General features: G+C 41.8%; 1 protein-coding gene across 25 annotated transcripts in view; it reads left to right on the forward strand.

Moving 5' to 3' along the window:
* TLN2 (talin 2) overlaps positions 1–20,239 on the forward strand; it is a 453,861-nt gene that overhangs the window by 203,590 nt on the left and 230,032 nt on the right. For 4 of the 25 annotated variants that reach the window (XM_063597111.1, XM_063597114.1, XM_063597110.1 and 1 more), the window contains one exon: positions 2,679–2,848. The exons of the other annotated variants lie outside the window; for them this stretch is intronic. The gene's annotated coding sequence lies outside the window, so the exon portion shown is untranslated. The remainder of the gene's footprint in view (positions 1–2,678; positions 2,849–20,239) is intronic. 25 annotated transcript variants of the gene reach the window in all.

A 20,239-nucleotide genomic window follows, 5' to 3' on the forward strand; every position in this document is an offset into this window, starting at 1 on the left:
TCTGACCTTATCTCTGTGTTCCCTGAAGGCTTGTAAGAAAAATATTTTAAAATCTATTTTCAATGAAAAATATTGTTTTTGGCTCTCAGGGAATTTTTAGTTCCCACTGCTATTTAGGGAGAATTGTTGAATCTGTGAAATTCAAAGGAGGATCTTTGCAGCTCTTTGTCATTCTGTACCAGTCATTTAAGGGCTATGACGTCAGTGAAGAGAAGTTGTTCCATGCTTCCATTACTTCATTAAAAATGTAACCTGTTATGCACTTTTGTCTTCCTGCCACCTTCCATTAGCTGATTCTTTGGATTATGCTTCTTGATGACTGTAGGCATCATTTGGTCTCCCACCTGCAGGCTCCCTGAGTGACTGAGAGTCCTTCTTAGCACTGTCAATCAAGATTCCTGGACCTAGGCTGCGCTCCTCACTCTGCTGTTTGTGCTTAGTAAATGTTTCAGAACAACAATAACAATTTCCAGGCTATTTTTCATAATTAAACTTACTAATCCATGGTATAATAGGGTATGCTGTTTCCATGCATTTTTGTGGCTAATTATGTTCATCAGTTAATTTCTTTCCACATTAAGAAGCCCCCCTGGAGAACTCAAGATCTGAGACTTTTCTATGTAAGAATTGATTGGATTTCATGGACTCGATGACTCTAGAATACATTTATCTGCAATTGAGTATTTTTCTATAGAACTTGAACCTTTGAAAACAATCACTTTTCTTTTTTAGCTGCGAAATTCCATACTGGGAAGATCTAAAATGGCCATTAAAGCCATTCTATTCTGTTTACAACAAATCAGAATTGGACAGCTTTCCAAATCCATAAAATAACTAGTGTACTACTTATAGAGTGTAAACATGACTTTACCAAGATTAAAATAAACACATGTAAGGCCAGCTGCAGTGCTGTCAACACACCACTATAAAGCCTGATAAACGTTGAGGAAAATCCTGCTGCTGTGATGTAAACAATGATCTTATGGAGGATCTTTTATTTAAAAAATTTAATCAAAATATTGTATGCAAATGGATAAAAATAAGAAACATCTGTATGAAACCACAAAAGACCCTGAATAGCCAAAGCAATCTAGAGCAAAAAGAACAAAGCTGGAGGCATTATACTCCCTTACCTCAAAATATGCTACAAAGTGATAGTAATCGAAACAGTATGGGTACTGGTATAAAAACAGACACATAGACCAGTGGAACAGAATAGAGAGCCCAGAAATAAATCCACACAGTTACGGTCAGTTGATTTTTATTGTTGTTATTTGTTTGTTTTGGAGACAGGATCTCTCTCTGACACCCAGGCTGGAGTGCTGTGGTGAGTCATGACTCACTGCAGCCTTGACCTCCTAGGCACAAGTGATCCTTTCACTGTAGCCTCCTGAGTAGCTAGTACTACAGGCATGTGCCACCACGCCCAGCTAATTTTTAATTTTTTTGGAGAGAGAGGGTCTCCCTATGTTGCCCAGGCTGGTTTCAAACTCCTAGGCTCAAGTGATCCTCCCACCTCAGCCTCTCAAAGTGCTGGGATTACAGACGTAGCCACCATGCCCATCTCACCCACCTCAATTGATTTTTGACAAAGGTACCAAGAACACACAATGGGGAAAGGGCAGTCTCTTCAATAAATAGTGTTGGGACAACTGGATATCCACATGCAGAAAAATGAAATTAGACCATATCTCACATTATATACAAAAATCAACTGAAAATGGGTGAAAGACATCTATGTAAGACCTGAAACAGTAAAACTGTTAAAAGAAAACATAAGGGAAAAGCTCTGTGACATTGGTCTGGGCAAGGATGTTTTTGGATATAAACACAAAAGTGCAGGCAATGAAAACAGAAATAGACAAATGGGATTACATTAAACTAAAGCTTCTGCAAAGCTTAGGAAACAAGAGTGAGGAGACAGCCTGCAGAATGGGAGAAAATGTTTGTAAATCATGCATCTGATAAGGGGTTACTATGCAAAATATATGAAGAACTCAAACAATAGTAAGAAAACAACCCTATTAAAAATGAGCAAAGAATCTGAATAGACATTTCTCAAAAGAAGATACACAAATGGCCAACAAGTATATGAAAAAATACTCAACATCACTAATCAGGGAAATGAAAATTAAAACCACAATGAGATAGTACCTCACACTTGTTAGGATGGCTATCATCAAAACAATGAAAGATGGGCTGGGTGTGGTGGCTCACGCCTGTATCCCAGCACTTTGGGAGGCTGAGGTGGGGGATCACTTGAGGTCAGGAATTTGAGACCAGCCTGGCCACATGGTGAAACCCCGTCTCTACTGAAAATACAAAAATTAACCAGACGTGGTGGTGGGCGCCTGTAATCCCAGCTACTTGGGAGGCTGAGCAGGAGAATCGCTTGAACCTGGGAGGTAGAGGTTGCAGTGAGCTGAGATCGCGCCATTGCACTCCAGCCTGGGTGCAGACTCCGTCTCAAAAAAAAAAAAAAAAGGATGAAAGATAACAAGTGTTGGTGAGGATGTGGAGAAAAGGGAATGCTTGTACATCACTGGAAAGAATGTAAGTTAATATGGTCATAATGGAAAACAGATTAGAGACTCCTCAAAAAATTAAAAATAGAACTTCTATATGATCCCTTAATCCAACATGTTGAAGAGATGTCTGCACTCCTATGTTCATTGCAGCACTGTTCACAGTAGCCGGGATATGGAATCAACATAAGTGTCCATCACTGGATGAATAGATAAAGAAAATGTGGTATACATACACAGTGAAATACTATTCAGCCTTCAAGGAAATTGTCATTTGTAGCAACATGGATGAACCTGGAGAGCATTACATTAAGTGAAATAAGGTAGGCATAGAAAGACAAATACCCGTGTTCTTAGTTACATGTGGAATCTAAAAAATTTGAACTCAGAAAAGTAGAGAGAGGTGGTTACCAGTGCTGGGGAGATGTTGTTCAAAGGATACAAAATTTCAGTTAGATATAAAGAATAAGTTCAAGAGCTCTGTTGCACAGCATGGTGACTACAGTTAATAATATATTCTTGGCCAGGCGCGGTGGCTCACGCCTGTAATCTCAGCACTTTGGGAGGCCGAGGCAGGTGGATCACGAGGTCAGGAGATCGAGACCATGGTGAAACCCCGTCTCTGCTAAAAAAATACAAAAAATTAGCCGGGCGCAGTGGCAGGTGCCTGTAGTCCCAGCTACTCCGGAGGCTGAGGCAGGAGAATGGTGTGAACCCAGGAGGCGGAGCTTGCAGTGAGCTGAGATCGCGCCACTGCACTCCAGCCTGGGCGACAGAGCAAGACTCCATCTCAAAAAAAAAAAAAAAAAAAAAAAAGTATTCTTGAAAATTGCTCAGAGTAGATTTTAAGCGTTCTTATCACAAAAAAAACGTGAGGTAATACTTATGTTAACTAGCTTGATTTAGTCATTCTATGATATACATATTTAAAAATGACATGTTATAGCATGTTCTATAACTTTTATTTGTTAATATATTTTAAAATTTTAATTACAAAGCCGGGTGCAGTGGCTCATGACTAATCTCAGCACTTTGGGAGGCCAAAGTGAGTGGATCACCTGAGGTCAGGAGTTCGAGACCAGCCTGGCCAACATGGCAAAACCCTGTCTCTACTAAAAATACCAAAACTAGCCAGGCATGATGGTGCGTGCCTGCAGTTCCAGCTACTCTGGAGGCTGAGGCACGCGAATGGCTTGAACTTGGGAGGTAGAGGTTGCAGTGAGCTGAGATCGTGCCACTGCACTCCAGCAGCCTGGGCAACAGAGCAAGACTCTTGTCTCAAAAAAAAATAATAATAATAACTATGAATTTTAAGTCTAAGTATTGCATGCAAATGGCTAAAAGTAGGAAACATTACAGAAAAGCTTATAGTGAAAAGCAACAGCATCTTGCCTTCCTTCACTTATTTCTACTTCTTAGAGCAACTACTTTTTTTCCTGTAGATTGTTTTTGCTTCTTTTACGGTGGCTTCCACACGTAAAAACATGGTGCTTGCAACTCAGCTCCTCACTTTATCAATCTTAAAGGCTGTTTCATGGTAGCTTGTTGGGATGGCAGATCACGCTGTTAGTTCTCTCTAACCATCCCCATCTCCCTGCCTCCCTAAAGCTGATTCTTGCTTTCAGTCCTGCTGTTCCCCTTTGCACCCTCAGATGACACAGGCAGCCAGCCTTTTTCTTTTTCTGTCTCCTAGATACACTATTTGTTGTCTCCCACCAACATGCTCCCAGTCCAACCCCTCAATTTCAGGCAGCTGTACCTTTAATTTTATATTCTCAGTGTTTATAATACCTATATTCTGTTCTTCAATCTCACTCAGTAAAGGCTTCCATGATTTTATCTCTAGATTCTGAATGTTAAAAACCAGTAAGTGGTATTTCCTCTATTATGATTAAGTAGATGCTGTTCCCATCGGAACCTAGTTGTAGAGTGGGATTCTAATCCTCAGAGCCTGAAGTCCTCACCCTTTTGCCCCTCAGTGGAGTATATTTAAATGGATTCCCCTTTTATACTGCAGCAGCTGTCTTGAAGCTAGCCTCCAGTTCTTCTAGGTTCTCAGTCACCCCATCGCCTCTCTCAGGAGCCCGCTTTGTTCTGGAGGTCTTGCTCTCACAGCCCGCCCTCCTTGGTCAGGACAGGTTGATCTCTAGGTACACTGCACAGGGCTCAGCAAATGCCAGTGGCCAAGGAAAGCTCGTGATTACTACAGCTTGAGCATTCCTTATCCAGACTGCTTGGGTCCAGAAGTGCTTCAGATTTCATTTTTTTTTTCCCCAGATTTTTGGAATATTTACATATACATAATGAGATGTCTTTGGGATGGGACCCAAGTCTATACATGAAGTTTATTTATGTTTTACATATACCTGATACACATAGTCTGAAGGTAATTTTATACATCATTTAAAATAATTTTGTGCGTGAAACAAAGTTTTACTGTATGTTGACTGTGACATGTCACATGAGTTCAGGTGTGGAATTTTCCACTTGTGGTGTCTTGGCAACACTCAGAAAGTTTCAGACTTTGGAACATTTCAGGTTTCAGATTTTCAGATTAGGTATGCTCAACCTGTATTGGAGAATCACCCCCACGCTGTCGTGTGTTGGATGGGGCAGTGGCCTGATCCATAAAATTTGCCATCATTTATTGAGGACTTGATGTCTTAGGCACCTACATCCTTGAAGCCTGGTGTCTCTTGAAATTCTCACACAAGCCTTGTAGAACAGATGTTATCACTGACATTTCACACACAAAGAAGTTAGACCCTGGGTGGGTGACTTCTGAGACCTTTCCTGTAGTGGGAAGTGCTTCTTGGATCCTGGGGCAGGCTGAGAGCATGGTGGTCGGCTGTGTTTTATAGGTGGGAAAAGACTTCTCTGTCTCTGCCACGTCTTGCACACGTTCTTCCACAGATCTCTGTCTTTACCCCAGAAAATCACTGCTTCTCTAGCAGAGTCAGCTCTGCCTCGTTCCCAGCCTTGTCCTTGTCGTGGGTGTGCCTTATGGCCAGGAGCTCATTCTAAAGAATTCTGCTGTGCGTGGAAAGGGGAACATCCTTCTTTGCTCGATGTTCCCTTGGTGAATTTGATGGGAGAAGCTGGACCTCTTACCCAACCCTGCTGGTAAATGGGAACAGGTGTTTTATCAATGACCATTATTGTATTTCCTCATAGCCTGAAGTGTGTGTGTGTAAGTCAAGTACATTTGATTTTTTTAATGCCTCATATATTTTTGTAGTTATTTTGGAAGGAAATTTAGAAAGATAATCAACTTTTCTCTCCATTCCTGAGAGAAATGGAATTTTCTCTCAGGAATGGAGAGAAAATAGAAGTGCTCAAAGTAAATTCAGAATGGTGGTCTGAATAAATCTTTTAGTATCCTGGGATTTGTGAGTTACCTCCTATGGTAGTGACCGGATGGATGGCAGGTGCCCTGGGCGATGGGACCCGTGCACAGTGTTGGTGTCCTTCCCACTCCTCCTCACTAGACAGAACTAGAGGAAGCCTTGACCATGGAACCAGGAGTCTTTCCACAGACCTGTTACCAAAGAATTCTTCTCGGTTTTCCCCTGGAATAGCACATTGAGGATTGGGTGGCTATGGATGGAGTTCCTCCTTGTCACCTCTGTGTCAGGCCAAGGTGGTGGCGTTAACATGTGCTGTCTCTGTGCAAATATGCTTCTTTTCCAAACATCTTGGCCAATGATGTTTATGTCCCCAAACAGGTATTGAATAAAAGGAAACATCTTTAGAGCTGGGCCTCAGTTACTTAAGGAGGAGACATTTGGCTTTAGTGAGGTCAAGTCTAAAGGGATAGAGGGGAGTCAATATTTAACCGGTTGCAGTGATGACCAAGGGTGATGTCCCACATTTAAACTTGTTAGTGATAAGCAGTCCGAGGTTACCCTACCATTAACTTACAGTGATCTCACTTTGACTTGAAATTTTTTATATTGATTGATTGTAAGGACGGGATAGAATGCTGAGCAAATAGACTTGTAATCTGTATGTGACAGCTTTTACTCTATTATACAAAGATCAGTAATCTTCACAGCTTTACAAATCCAGTGAAACCTGGATACAAATGATTTAGTGGCACAAATCTATTTGGAAAATTTAAATCAGAGGCAGACCCCAACCGTTCATCAAGAGAGGGAAACATCAGTGAAGTTTACAAAGCCTTTCTACCTGATCCTAAATATTTCCCAGATATGTTCTATATTCTTCAGTTTATTTATCTCTAAGGGATGAGGAGTGACTCAGTCTCTCCTGCAGGAGAACTTTTGGCTCTGGTCACCCAGGTGGTCCGGATGCTTGGTTCATTTGCCTTCCCTTTGGAGAGGTTGTTGCCGGCACAGAGGGTGAGCTGTGTGAACGTGGGAGTGAGCGCTTGCTGTCCCTGTTGGCCACTCTTGTCAGAAGTTTGGATTCAGAGGAGGTGGATTCAATACGGTAAACTAGGAAGGAAATAAAAATTGACCGTGGAGGATACAATGACTTGGGCGTTGTTCTGTTGTGTTTACATGTTTCCAAAAACACTGCAGTGCCGAGGGGTCTGTGGTAGATGACAAATGAGCAGAAAGAAAGTTGAGAGGAAGGAGGGGATATTGCTAGAGCGGGTAGAGCAGCTTTCCAAGAGGAGGTGGGATTTCCTGCTGAGTTGATGTGAGTTTTTGCTGCTTGTAGTTGAAAAGACTGAAAACAACAGTGGGTTATAGAGGACAGAAGTTTAGTTTTCTCTCACCTAGAATGAAGTCTTGAAGAGGGCTGTTCAGGACTGATGGGAGAGCTCACAGAGGTTGTGCAGCGACTTGGGCTCTTTCCAGGATGAGTAAAATTTTGGTGCGGTGCAGTGAAACCTTACTTGGCATGAACTAAATTCAGCACATTAGGCAAAAATTCCTTATAGACAAAATTGCTCGTGAATACCCCTTAGGAAGGTGCCACATTAGAGGCCAGTATTCTGTCTCCCAGTGAGTCCAGCAAGTGGACTTTTCCTGCAGTGTTGGAGTAGCCTGCTGCTAAGCAGTTGGCCCCTGTGTTTAAGGACCATGTTTTCAACAATGGACTCACTCTCAGCATCAAGACAGGATCCCAAGAGGCACTGACAAGCCCAGGGCACTATAAATTCCTATATTCCCTCCCACGGTCATGTGGGCTCACATGCTCACTGAGAGGAGTGGGAATGGAACCGCCTGCCAGATTTGTTTATTCATAGTTTTAAAAAAGGAAACTTTCAAGCATATTCAAAAGTGAAGAGAATTTTATAGACAACTGTGCACGTATTACCCAAGTCCAAAGATGATTAATTCTGAGCCAGTCTTTTTTCTGTCCCCTTCCCTCTTCCCACCCATTATTTTGAAGCACCTCTTTATTATTTCCTGTCACTATTTCAGTATATGTGTCAAATAGATAGAACTTAAAAATTATCTACATTATGTTATTGTGCCAAAAATGTAAAAGTTATTAATATTTTCTGAATATTATCTAATATCAAGCTAATGTTCAAATTTTCTCAATTGTCTTATTTTTTACGTTTCCTTAAATCAGGATCCAAATGAGACTTATTCATTGCAGTTAGTTAATATGTCTCTAATATTTTCGTCTTTGGGCTTCTTCTCTATCTCTCCATACCTTCTCTGACCCTTGTGATTTGTTAATGAAACTGGGTTGTTTATTTTTTAGAGCAGAGATTCTCAAACAGGGATAATTTTCCTTTCCAATCTTGGGATGTTTAGCAATATCTGGAGACATTTTTGGTTGTCACAACTGGGGGATGCTACTGACATTGAGTGGGTAGAGGCCACAGATGCTGTTAAACATGATACAACCCATGGGATACCCCCACAACAAAAATATATCTGACCCAAAATGTCAATTGTGCCAAGGTTGAGAAACCCCACTGTAGTTTTTTGTTCTACAGTCTGGATTTTGGTGGTCGGTTTCCCATTGTGCTATTTAACATGTTCCTCTCTTCCTTGTATTTTCTATGATTTCTTAGTTGAATCTCAAGGTTTGGTCAGACTCAGATCTCTTGGGGTATGTTTTTTATTTTGTTTGTTCTTTGGCAAGAATACACGTAGGCAGGCTACATATTTTCATTGAGAAACACATAGTAACTGTAGACTCTTTGTTACATTACTAGCAATTGATGATCATTGCCTATATCTCTTAATTCATTAGTGATTGCAAAATAGTGGTATTCTAATTCTATCATTCCTACTTTGTTTATATACTAGAATACTTATATAAAGAGGAACTTTATAACTTTATACTCTCATCGTTTATTTGTTCACACTGAAATTTATCTTGGAAAGTCAGGATAAATATGTTCTTTTATTTTCAAGGCAGCAGCGTCCAAAAGAGATCACTGAGACTTTATTTCTTTTTTTAGTGTAATTTAATTGATGCGTTTCAATTTAATATACTTATTGATGCTCAGATTGTCCCATATTTGGCCAGTGGAATCTAAATTGGCTCCCGAGTCCTTTAGACATGACTCATGAATTTTTTGTATTTTTGTTTACTTTCTGGTGAGATCAAATGTTACAGGATTGTCTTACCCATTTCTTGCCTCAGACTGAGATCTGCCAGTTCGTCAAGGAGCCCTGGTTTCCTTGAGTATTTAGAAGGCACAATATAGAAACAAGGCATGTTTCTTGCTACTGTATTTATCATTGTTTCTGGATACTTACAGTGGACAGAACTAGGATGTGTGTGTAGATTATTAGTTCATACTGATACTTCCATGTGAAATTCAGATGGGCAGGATTTTTACTTAGTTTCATCAGTTATATACTCTGTTCTTTCATCTGTGCCAAAAATCCAGTTCTCAGTGATACCGTCATATTTTTTCATCTGCTTTGTCTCATGCTGCATACACAACAGTATATTCGAAAGATATTTTGAATAGGCCTTCTCTCTGTGATTGCGCCACCAATTGGATACATAGTTAAGTTCATTGGTTTTTATTTTATGTTTTTAGAGGTTCTTTTTTTCAATTTCAATTTTAAATAATTATGTACAGTATTGTCAGGGATCCAGAGTCTCATCTATGAAATCTTACTCTGTAGTCTCTTAGTCCCTTTGGGCTGCTATAAACGGAGTGGCCTATAAACAACAGAAATTTTATTTCTCATAGCTCTGGAGGCTGGGAATTCCAGGATCAGGGCACAGGCCGATTCAGTGTCTGGTGAGGGTGCACTTGCTGGTTTACAGATGCAGCCGCCTTGTTGTATCCTTACATGGCAGAAAAGGAAAGGCAACTCTGGGGCCTCTTTTATAAGGGCACTAATTCCACGAGAGCTGAGCCTTTATGACCTAATCACTTCCCAAAGGCCCCACCTCCAAATATCACAGTATTGGGGATAAGGTTTCAGCATATGAATTTTGGGGAAACATTCAGTCTATAGCTAGAGGTGTTTGCTTTTTTTTTTTTTAATTTTAATTTTTATTTATTTATTTTTTGAGACTGAGTCTCGCTCTGTTGCCCAGGCTGGAGTGCAGTGGCGCGATCTTGGCCCACTGCAAACTCTGCCTCCCAGGTTCATGCCATTCTCCTGCCTCAGCCTCCCAAGTAGCTGGGACTACAAGCGCCAGCCACCACGCCCGGCTAATTTTTTGCATTTTTAGTAGAGATGGGGTTTCACCGTGTTAGCCAGGATGGTCTCGATCTCCTGACTTCATGATCCACCTGCCTCGGCCTCCCACAGTGCTGGGATTACAGGCGTGAGCCACCGCACCCGGCCGAGGCGTTTGGTTTTACCCCAGTTCTCTCTCCATCCTGTTTTCTCCCACCCCATAGGTAACAATGGAAAAAATTACGGTTTATCCTTGTAGTGGTTTTTTTAAAAAATGTGTATAAGCAAATGTGTGCATACTTTTGTATTTGTATCTCCTTCCCTTCTTAGTTAAGCAAGGCATACTCTATGCACGTTTCTCTGCTCTGCTTTTTTCATTTAATTTCCCCTAATTCTTCTTCTGTAGTGGCATAGAGAGAGAGAGAGAGAGTCCTCACTCCTTTGTGTATCTGCCTCTTCCTCCATTATGTGGATTTGTTCTCCCTTATTCAACCTGTGCTGAATTGATGGACATTTGGGTAGTTTCCATCTTTTACAGTTACAAATAGCTTTGTGGAGAATAGCCTTGATACTCTTAAAATCACTATTCTTTTTTAACCTCATGGAAGTTAAATGTATATACAAGGTGACTCCTTTTGTAAAGACAAAGCAGGATGTCTACAGACTATTGGGATTGAACAGAGCTTTGGAGCAAGAAAGGAAAAGGGAGTCACGTTTGGGAGAAATAGAGAAGGACATTTCGGTGGAATCTATGTTATGTCTTCAAGTAGCAGTAAATAAGGTTTATAGGAAGGTCTGTTAGATATTTTGATGACCTGTATTGCTAGGCCAAAGGCTATGGATTTTACAATGTAGGCCAGAAGTTAGCAATCTTTTCTGGCAAAGGACTCAACTATAAATATTTGAGGCTACTGCCTATGTTGCAGCTATTCAACTCTGCTGTTGGCACACAGAAAGCAGGCATAGACAAGTCATAAATGGGCGTGGCTGTGTTCCAATGAAACTTGATTTATGGACACTGAAATCTGAATGTCATATAATTTCTATGTATCATGAAATATAATTCATTTGGGTTTTTTCCTTAACCCTTTAAAATTATAAAAACCATTCTTAGCTTTTGAGCCATAGTTTGTCAACCTGTGCTCTAGGCATTCCGGAGCCATAGAAAATTCTTGCACATATGAGGGAGCTGCTCAAAAGGGTTGTCAAGGTGGGGCATGGTGGCTCTCAACTGTAATTCAGCACTGTGGGAAGCTGAGGTGGGAGGATTACTTGAACCTAGGAGTTCGAGACCATCCTAGGCAACAAAGTGAAACCCCATTTCTTAAAAACAAAAACAAACAAAAAATACCACACACAAATTAGCTGGGGGTAGTGGGTAGTGGCATACACCTCCCGTCCCAGCCACTTGGGAGGCTGAGGTAGAAGATTTGATGGTGCAGTGAGCCATGATTGAGTCACTGCACTCCAGCCTGGGTGACAAAGTGAGACCTTGTCTTAAAAAAAAAAAAAAAAAAAAAAAAAAGGGTGGGGGGCGATTGTCAACAGTATATTAAAGAGAACTTCATAAGAGGGAAGGAGCCCAGGTTCAGGAGGGTGTTGGTGGTTGCAGTGTGTAGTTGGAAGGAGGCCGTGGGAGTGGAAAGTGGATTTCTTCTCTTCGTCTTCTTCTTTTTTTTTTAAATTATTTGAGATTATGGAACTATTGGGAAGCATGGAGCTCATATTATGCGATAAGGGATTTATATTAATCTCTCAAAGCTGTGTTCTCTGATTTTCCATAGATTATACACAGACGCAAACCTACCATCCTGTAGCGTGTGGACCTAGGGCAAAATTTTCTCATTATTTGCCGCTGCCGCCGCCTCCTCCTCCCCCTCCTCCTTTCCCCCATTAAGAAACCCAAGACTGAGCCCCATCATAGGTGAACTTTTTGTATCAGCTGTCTTGTATGTCTTGTTTCTTACTACATTTGCAGGCTAACTGTTGAAAAAACAGTATTTTGTTTGTGGGAAGAAAATCAAAGGTGATGTAAATGAAAAGTGCATTTTCATATAATGGAAATTATTAGAGGAACTTTTAAAATGTCACTGCAGATTAATGCAGACAAGGAGCTGAATATATTAGAAAGTAGGTCAAATTTGCTCATGTTTATGAATGAGGTGAATTACAGTGTAGGTTTAAGTTTATAAAATTGGGCAATACTAAAGTTTATATGAAATATCCTAGCCTAAATGCTATTATACTAAAATATAATTAAAATAAATTGAGTTTGTTTCCTTATCCTTTGTGTCTGAGTATTTTATACGTAACATTTTACAAATTTAATAAACTAGTAAAAGCGATGAGCTTCTTGTTGTTATTCACATTTCCTGTATTGGACACAGAATCTACTCTAGGGAATTAAAGCTGGAGTCGATTTAATCCATGGGCAAGCGAATCAGGAATCCTTGGCAGTTTGGGAGGAACAGGCTCTGGGCTGAGCTTCCGGTCTACTCCCTATCCCCAGCACCATCTTTTCCTACCAGAATCAGGGAAGTTAGGCTGTGGCTGCTGCTATGAGAGGCTGTTGAATTGAGAATCCGGTACTTGACCTGCCAGCTCAGACACACGCCTCCTCCATGAGGAGATCTTGCTTCTTGTGGATAACCGTGTGCTCTGCTTTTCTTCCTTGTGACTCGGTTGAACACCAGAGTCACCTGTAAGCCCATGTCATTGGTGTGTCTAAGTCATGTTGGACACCGTAGCAGCAAAGAGATCTGGGCAATCAATATATGATGTTTAGACCTGCAGCCTCCCCAAGCTGCAAGCGAACTACCCTTCCCATCTTCACGAAATGCCTCTTCAGATGTGCCTGGTACCACAATCAGGGGCAGAAGGGCAGTCTGTCAGAATTTCCCTTCTTTAGATACATTTCATGTGATACATTTTGATAGGCTTGTCTAGAGGTAGTAGTGTTACACCAGTGTCACTAGTTAAGTAGTGTTAGTCGATAGTGCTAGTGATGACTGATAGAACTTAATAAGAAGACAGTGTTTACCATTTCAAAAAGATTTTTTTTTTGTTTTTTGAGACGGAGTCTCACTCTGTCGCCCAGGCTGGAGTGCAGTGGTGTAATCTTGGCTCACTGCAACCTCCGCCTCCCAGGTTCAAGCAATTATCCTGCCTCAGCCTCCCACGCAGCTGGGACTATAGGCACCCACCACCATGCTTGGCTAATTTTTTTTTTTTTTTTTTTTTGTATTTTTAGTAGAGACAGGGTTTCCCCTATTGGTCAGGCTGGTCTTGAATTCCTGACCTCAGGCGATCCGCCCACCTCAGCCTCCCAAAGCGCTGGGATTACAGGCGTGAACCACCACGCCTGGCCCCAAAAGATATTTTTTTTAGGTTGAAATTATCGTAAATAATACCAGGAAAGGAATGCCTGTGATTTAACAGTAAAAAAGTTTAGCGATGATAGAATCCAGCTAGGCCTAATAGTATTTGATTTCCCCCATGGAGGATGATGAGTCAGAACATGGTCCTGGACATCCATTACTGAAGCTTTTATTGTGCTAACCCAAGTATAAGGTCAGCGATACAGCATTCCTTCACCCCAGTATTGCTGGCTGACTTCCTAACCACCAGACACTGCCTTTTTTCATCTGGATAAGTACAGTCATTCACAAGTAACTGGGAACAATACTTCAAATAGAAGGCCATTGATTTTGAAATTGGGCAGACTTGGGTTGAAGCCCTGACTCCTACCACTTTAATAGCTGTGTAGATTGTAGTGTCAGTCTTTCTATAGCTGTGTCATCTGCCGTGTAGTGTGGAGTGAAGTGAATAGCACCCTCCTCGCAGTGTTTGTTGTAAGGTGATGCTCAGCGCAGACTTGGCACAGAGCAAGTGCTCCACCGTGGGCCACTGTTGTTGTGTGGTCCCTATCACCACCTCCGCCGCTGCCACCATCATCATCCTCCTCCTCACCATCACCACCACCGCTGCCTGTAGTCTTCCGCCCCTTCCTCATCTCCGGATGAGTTTTCCATATGGTTGGGCCACTCGTGCCTCTTCACAGCAGTAATTTTCTCGCCAGTGATCCTGGGTCCCTTGGATGTTACTACCTTTTTGAGCTTGTGGGGCTTGCTCCTGCCCTTCAAGCACCCTTGGCTTCCTATTAGACTTTCTCTTTCCTCTGGGGAAAAGATCTCTCTTCATGCTTAATAGGCATCAGAGCAGCCTTGGGTCACAGAAGTCATGGTAGCTTTCTATTTGTCATCCTGACAACAAGGCCTCTCTGAGGCTTGAAAGGATGATGCTAGCCCACCCGCACCACCTCCCTTCTTAATTAGATTACTGATTCCATTTCCCTGATGGTTTTAAGCTAAAACAGCTTTTTTCTGTTGCCTTTGGATTGTTCTTTCTTGACTCCATCTCTCCTTTGATTTGCAGCAATACCTAAAGTAAAGTGGATGACAGTAGTTGGGAGCATATTGGCTGCTATTCTTTAGCAAAGCTTCCAGAATGGGTGTATCATAATGGAGTTTAGAGAAAATATAAGGAATAATAAATGAAACGTCCAAAAGGATCCCTCCTTTCAAACGGTCATGTACCAAGTGAGTTTCTGTAGAAGGGGCCCTTTTGGTTTTTAGCTGTGATTTTGTCTTCATTCCTTAGGGTTTATTTGACCCCTGTGTGGAAAAGGCCCGATTTCCCCACTTCCCCGCTCTTTTTTGTGTGTGTGTGCACAAGTCCATGTATGTGTATGTATGCACATACACCTCTCTTTCTGAGTTCACCATCCACACACCATGGGGAGTGCACCCACACATTAGTGGAATTGAGTCATGCTGTGGCATGCAACAGCCAGCTGTGGTGTAACTGCTGCCTGCTTGACTGTGAACAAGTGTTTCCCTTCTTTGCTAATGTCTAACCTCAAGGACCTTGAATTTGAGCTGCCAATTATTTTATGCAGACTCTCTCTGACATTTTTGTTAGGCTTTTGCGAAGGACATGTGTTGTATCTTTAATACTTTGGCATATCTGAAGATTTGAGTTTGTGAAATATTAAGTTGGTCTACTACCCCCATCCCCCCACCCCACCCCTGCATCTAATTGACTCTAATTGACATTCATTTATTCAACAAACATTTATTGAGCATCTACAAAGTGCCTGGCAGTCTGCTGGATGTTGGCAGCATTGTTGGAAAAGGAAAATATGTTTATATAGTTGGTGCAGAGGGTTTAAGACAGAGAGTTAGGGTTGATAAATGGATTTTGGAATATCTAATAAGGGGTGGGGGTGGTGTTAGACTTCTCCCTAAGAATAGTGGGCATCCATTATAGGATTTAAGTGTGGTGAGCTGTAGTCAGATTTGAATTTTCAGAAGTCCACTGGCTGGGATGTGGAGAGTACACTGAAGAGCGTAAGAAGAGATGTGAGGATCCTAGCTGGGAAGCTGTTGCAGGAATTTGGGCAGGAGATGATGGGATGGCAGTGTCGTAGAGTAGGAGGAAAGCACAGGTTTGAGAGTGATTTAGGAGTTAACATTGGTGTCAAGGATGACTCTCTGTTTCTGGTGTTGGGAGGTGGGTGGATTGTGAAGTTACTGCGATCAGCGACACAGGAGGAAAGCAGGTTGGGAAGACACGGGGACAAGGGAGAGGTGATGAGTTTATTTTTGAATAAGATGAATTTGCTATGCTTGTGAAAGACCTTGGGGAGGTGGGGGGTAGACTTGGATAAGGGGTGCAAGGGAGAGATCTGGCTTCTGTGCAGAACTGGTGAATGCAAGGCCTGAGGGTACATGGGATGGACCAGGAGGAGTGGGGGACTAGGAGAGAACTTGAGGAGATTATTTCTAAACGAAGGAGAGCCTGTGGGATTAGGGGTGGAGTGGTGCTGGGGCCGGACAGAAGTCAGAGGAGGGATAAGATGGGTAATAGGAGGTCTGTTTGGGTAGAGAATTCCCGTAGGCATTGAGGCTGTGCAAGGGAGCATAGAGGCCGGGCACTAGCCTGGAGAGTTTGTGGGCTTGTGATGGTGTTGGTGGTGGGGTTACGTTAGGGATAGGTGAAGAAACAAAAATGAACGTTCCCCCTGGGCCTCCTCCCTTGTCACACTGACTGTTCTATGTTACACAGCCTTAAAAAAATACTTTAAAAGGTTTTGAAACAATCACAGACTCACAGAGAAGCTGAAAATACAGCACAAAAGAAGGTTTCTGAACCATTTGATTGTAAGTTGGTGACCTAATGCACAATCACCCACCATTTCTTTTATGTTAACAGGTATTTCCTACAAAAGGATATTCTTGAACACAGCCACAGTGCAATCATCAAAATTGCTATCATCTAATTCTCAGATGCCATTCAGGTTTTACCAGATGTCCCAGCCATGTCCTTTATAATGAAAGGGTCAAGTTCAGAGTCATGTGTTGCCTTAACTTGTCTTATGCCATTAGTCTCCTTCAGGCTGGAACAGTTCACAAGCCTTTCCTTGACCTTCATAACCTTGACCCTCTTGAAGGTGAAAGGCCAGTTATTTTGTAGAGTATCCCTCAGTTGAGGTTTGTGTCTTTCCACATTCTTGAATTGAGCTGATGCGTCGTTGGCGGGAATATCACAGAAGGGATACCGTGTTCTTTTTGCACCGCATCATGTGGTGCCCAATCTAGATGTGTCCTGTTACCGATGGTGCCCACCTCCTCACTTGACGGAGGTTTGACTGAGGTGGTCTTGGCTAGCTTTTGCCTCTGGAAAGGTTATTCTCTTTGTGGAGGGGTCCTTTGAAACTATGTAGCTATCCCATCCCTCGTGAAAATTTCATTTTATTTATTCATTTATTTATACCAGTGTGGACTTATGTTTCATATTTTATTCATCAAGCTATAATGTTACTGTCATTATTTTGACCTTCGAATTGTTCTGGATTTAGCCAGTAGGCACCCTTTCAAACTATATGCTTTCAATCCATCTCCAACATTCTTTGAACAATTCTTTACTTTCTGGTGTAATAAGACCTACCAGACTCATCTTGTACTTACCCTGCTCCAGCCTTAGGAGGGGGTGCCATGGGCTCTCCCACAGAGCCCTGATTTCTTTTATTGCAAAAAAGATGATCAGAAGTCAAGATCTGAGCACTAAGTATGCTCTTTGCTATTGGATGTCGCTCATCCTAGACTACCTCAGTGGACAGAGTTAAGGAATTCCATTGATTCTTGCTATTTACAGTAATTGTTTTATTACAGTAGTTATATTCTATAAAGTATCTTCAAATACTGAATTAGCAAATAGCTCCTAGGAGAAATACAGGCTTGGGTTCCTGTAGGACTCTGGTCACAAAATTTTTGTCAGCCAGTCAGTACATAACCTTGTTTTATGTGTGTTTCTATTTAAAGATACCTTACTTAATATATATTGTTGATTCATTAACATTGAGTTCATGGCCACCAGCCTGAACTAAGCTTATTTAACACATGCATTTTCTCTGTAAGACACATCACAGCCTCCTTCTGCTTAGGAACGCTAGACAGCACCTCAGCACTATGTTTAGGGGCCATTTTAAACAGCACAATCAACAAAAGGCAGAAGATGCGAAAAGCTTGGCACTAAATAAACTGTGAAACGGAGACGTTTAGGAGACTGAAACAAGAAAGCAGAGTGTTGCTGGGTGACCTCAGCTGGGAACATGCAAGCCTGGCAGCTCGAATGTTTTGCTGTTCTGCACTCGTCCATGAGGGACTGCAAACGTGCCAGGAGTATTGATTTTGGGGTCACAAGTAAATTTTAACAAGTGGATTTGCAAATACAGGATCTACAAATAATGAGGATCACCTGTGTATCTCTGTATGTGCACACTGCTGCAGGGCACACGCATGGGTGTGTCTAACTTGAAACCCGTAATTCACACCAATACTTCAGATTCCAGCTTAACACGATGGGCTTCCTTCTAATTTTTCCCTTTTCTGGGCCACCATGGCACCCCCTCCTGCATCCCTTCCTGGCACCTGCCTGATATTTTCCCACCTGATGGCTCTAAGCCTGAGTTTCTCAGTAAGGGAAGAGCCGTGGGCAAGAAGCAAGAGGGATGTGATTATGTCTTATGATGACATTTATGTTCTAGTGTGCTAACTTAAGATAGAGCGATATTAACATATTTATAAAGCCTCTTTATATCCTCATAATTGAAAATAATGCAAGTGTCATCAAAATTAAGAAAAAAATGTTTAAGCTGGTGAGCCCCAATGATTGAAAAAAACTGGCTTTATGCTACTGGTTTATGGCAGTACCATGCCATCTGGGAAACAGAAGCACCTGCTGTTTTCTCTAGGCTCAGGTATGGATGCTGGGTGTCATAAGAGTGTCAGGAGTATGTCCCTGGCTGGGAGATCCTCTCTTGTTGAAGTAGCCTGTTTCCCTTGATAGACAGTAGACCCCAGAGGGCAAGGGACTGTGTCTGATTTATTCAGTACTGTGTCCCCAGGGCTTGGCATATGAAGTAACTGGTGAACATTTGGGGACTTGACCACATCCCACCAAGTGGTTGCCCAGCCTCTCTCTGAAGTCCTCTCCTTTTCCTATAGTGCCTCTTTCTTTTCAGTTTCCCTAGAATCTCCTATCCTTCCTTCCTGCAGTAAGCCTTCCAGGCCCTCACTACCCAGAGGGATCATTCTCCCACAAGTTTCTCAAGCCTTCGGAGAGATTTTATAACCTAGTAGCTAAGACCATCAGCTTTGGAGTTACCAGAGCCACATTGGGTTCCCAGCTCTACCACTTACTAGCCACATGGTCAGGAGCCTGTCCTAGAACCTTTCCCCCCAGTCAGTTTAATGATCTGTAAAATGGAGATAAGAATAATGGCTATCTCATGATTTTTGTGAGGATTAAATGAAACACCATTTTGGAAGTACTTAGCAAGTGGCTGTACATAGTGTTAGCAAAGATGTCAGTGGTGTATAATTATTATATGAGAGTGTATGTGTCATGATTTTATGTAAAGTACAATCCCTTTCCCCAACTTGATGACTTCAAATTGGGATACAGACCTTGTTTCCTACTTCTTGCTTGTATCTAAACCGCCCCCTGACCCAGCATCTACCTGCCCACCTCAGCTTAGTTCAGTGCTTTGCAGCCAGTATTAAATATATGTTGATTTGTCATTGAACAATCTTCCTTCGCTCTACGATCCTTCTACCTGTATATCATCTTGCTAATAGAGCAGTTTCCTTCCCTTTTGTCAGAGTGCTGGGGAGGTGCTGATTATTTTTTCCATCCTTTCTTCTTTTTTGATTACGAATCAATATTCTGTATACCATGGTCAGTGTCACAGTCTGCTGCCTCTAGGAAATGTTGTTTTCGTTGCTTTCTCCTTAATGCAGGTGCTATCCTTGGTCCCTATTGTACTCTTAGGCTTTCTGTAGACAAAGAGGTGGCTGCAAAATTGCCCTCTGTTTTTACCCTTTCAGAACTATGACAACAAGCTCCCGGAAGTTTTAAAACACAACACATTGCTGACCTGGTTATCTTGTAGCCCTGGGGGTCTTTATGGTAAGGGCTTTTAGTAACTGGATTGGATTTTGTGAAACCATAGCAGTCTGAGATACAGTGGATAATGAGCCTGCTTGTTCGTGAGATTTTTTTCCTTGTTGTCACCAGAAAAGCAATTTGTTAAAAATAAGCCACGTTCTTTGAAATAATGTCCCCTCACTTCTTAGGACTGACTTCTCCACTTAATAGGTGAGATCTGCTGGATTGAGTTAATCAACATCTATTCTGTCATTGCTCTGATGATTTTATGTTACGTAGAAATGTATGAAATGAACATTTGCTCTGATGCTTTAGTGCAAAAAGATATTCCAGGGCTTATGAAATAATCTCTTTCTTAAAGATTTGTAATCCATTATCTTTGTGGTAGAACTGGAAAGGAATGCCAGAGATAGTTCACAGGATTATGTATTGTAAAACAAACAGCATTTAGGAATGTATAACTGGTAGCAGGGGATACAGGAGTAGTTAAGAGCTAGGGCAGTGTTCAGACTTCTGGGTTCAAATCCTGACCCTACCACTTCTTAAGTAGCTCAGTGACCATGGGTAATTTATTTGTCCTCAGTTTTCTTGCCTGTGAAATGGATTTGATGGTTCAATTTTAGT

The sequence above is a fragment of the Pan paniscus genome, chromosome 16 (assembly GCF_029289425.2).
Source record: "Pan paniscus chromosome 16, NHGRI_mPanPan1-v2.0_pri, whole genome shotgun sequence".
NCBI classification, from domain to species: Eukaryota; Metazoa; Chordata; class Mammalia; order Primates; family Hominidae; genus Pan; species Pan paniscus.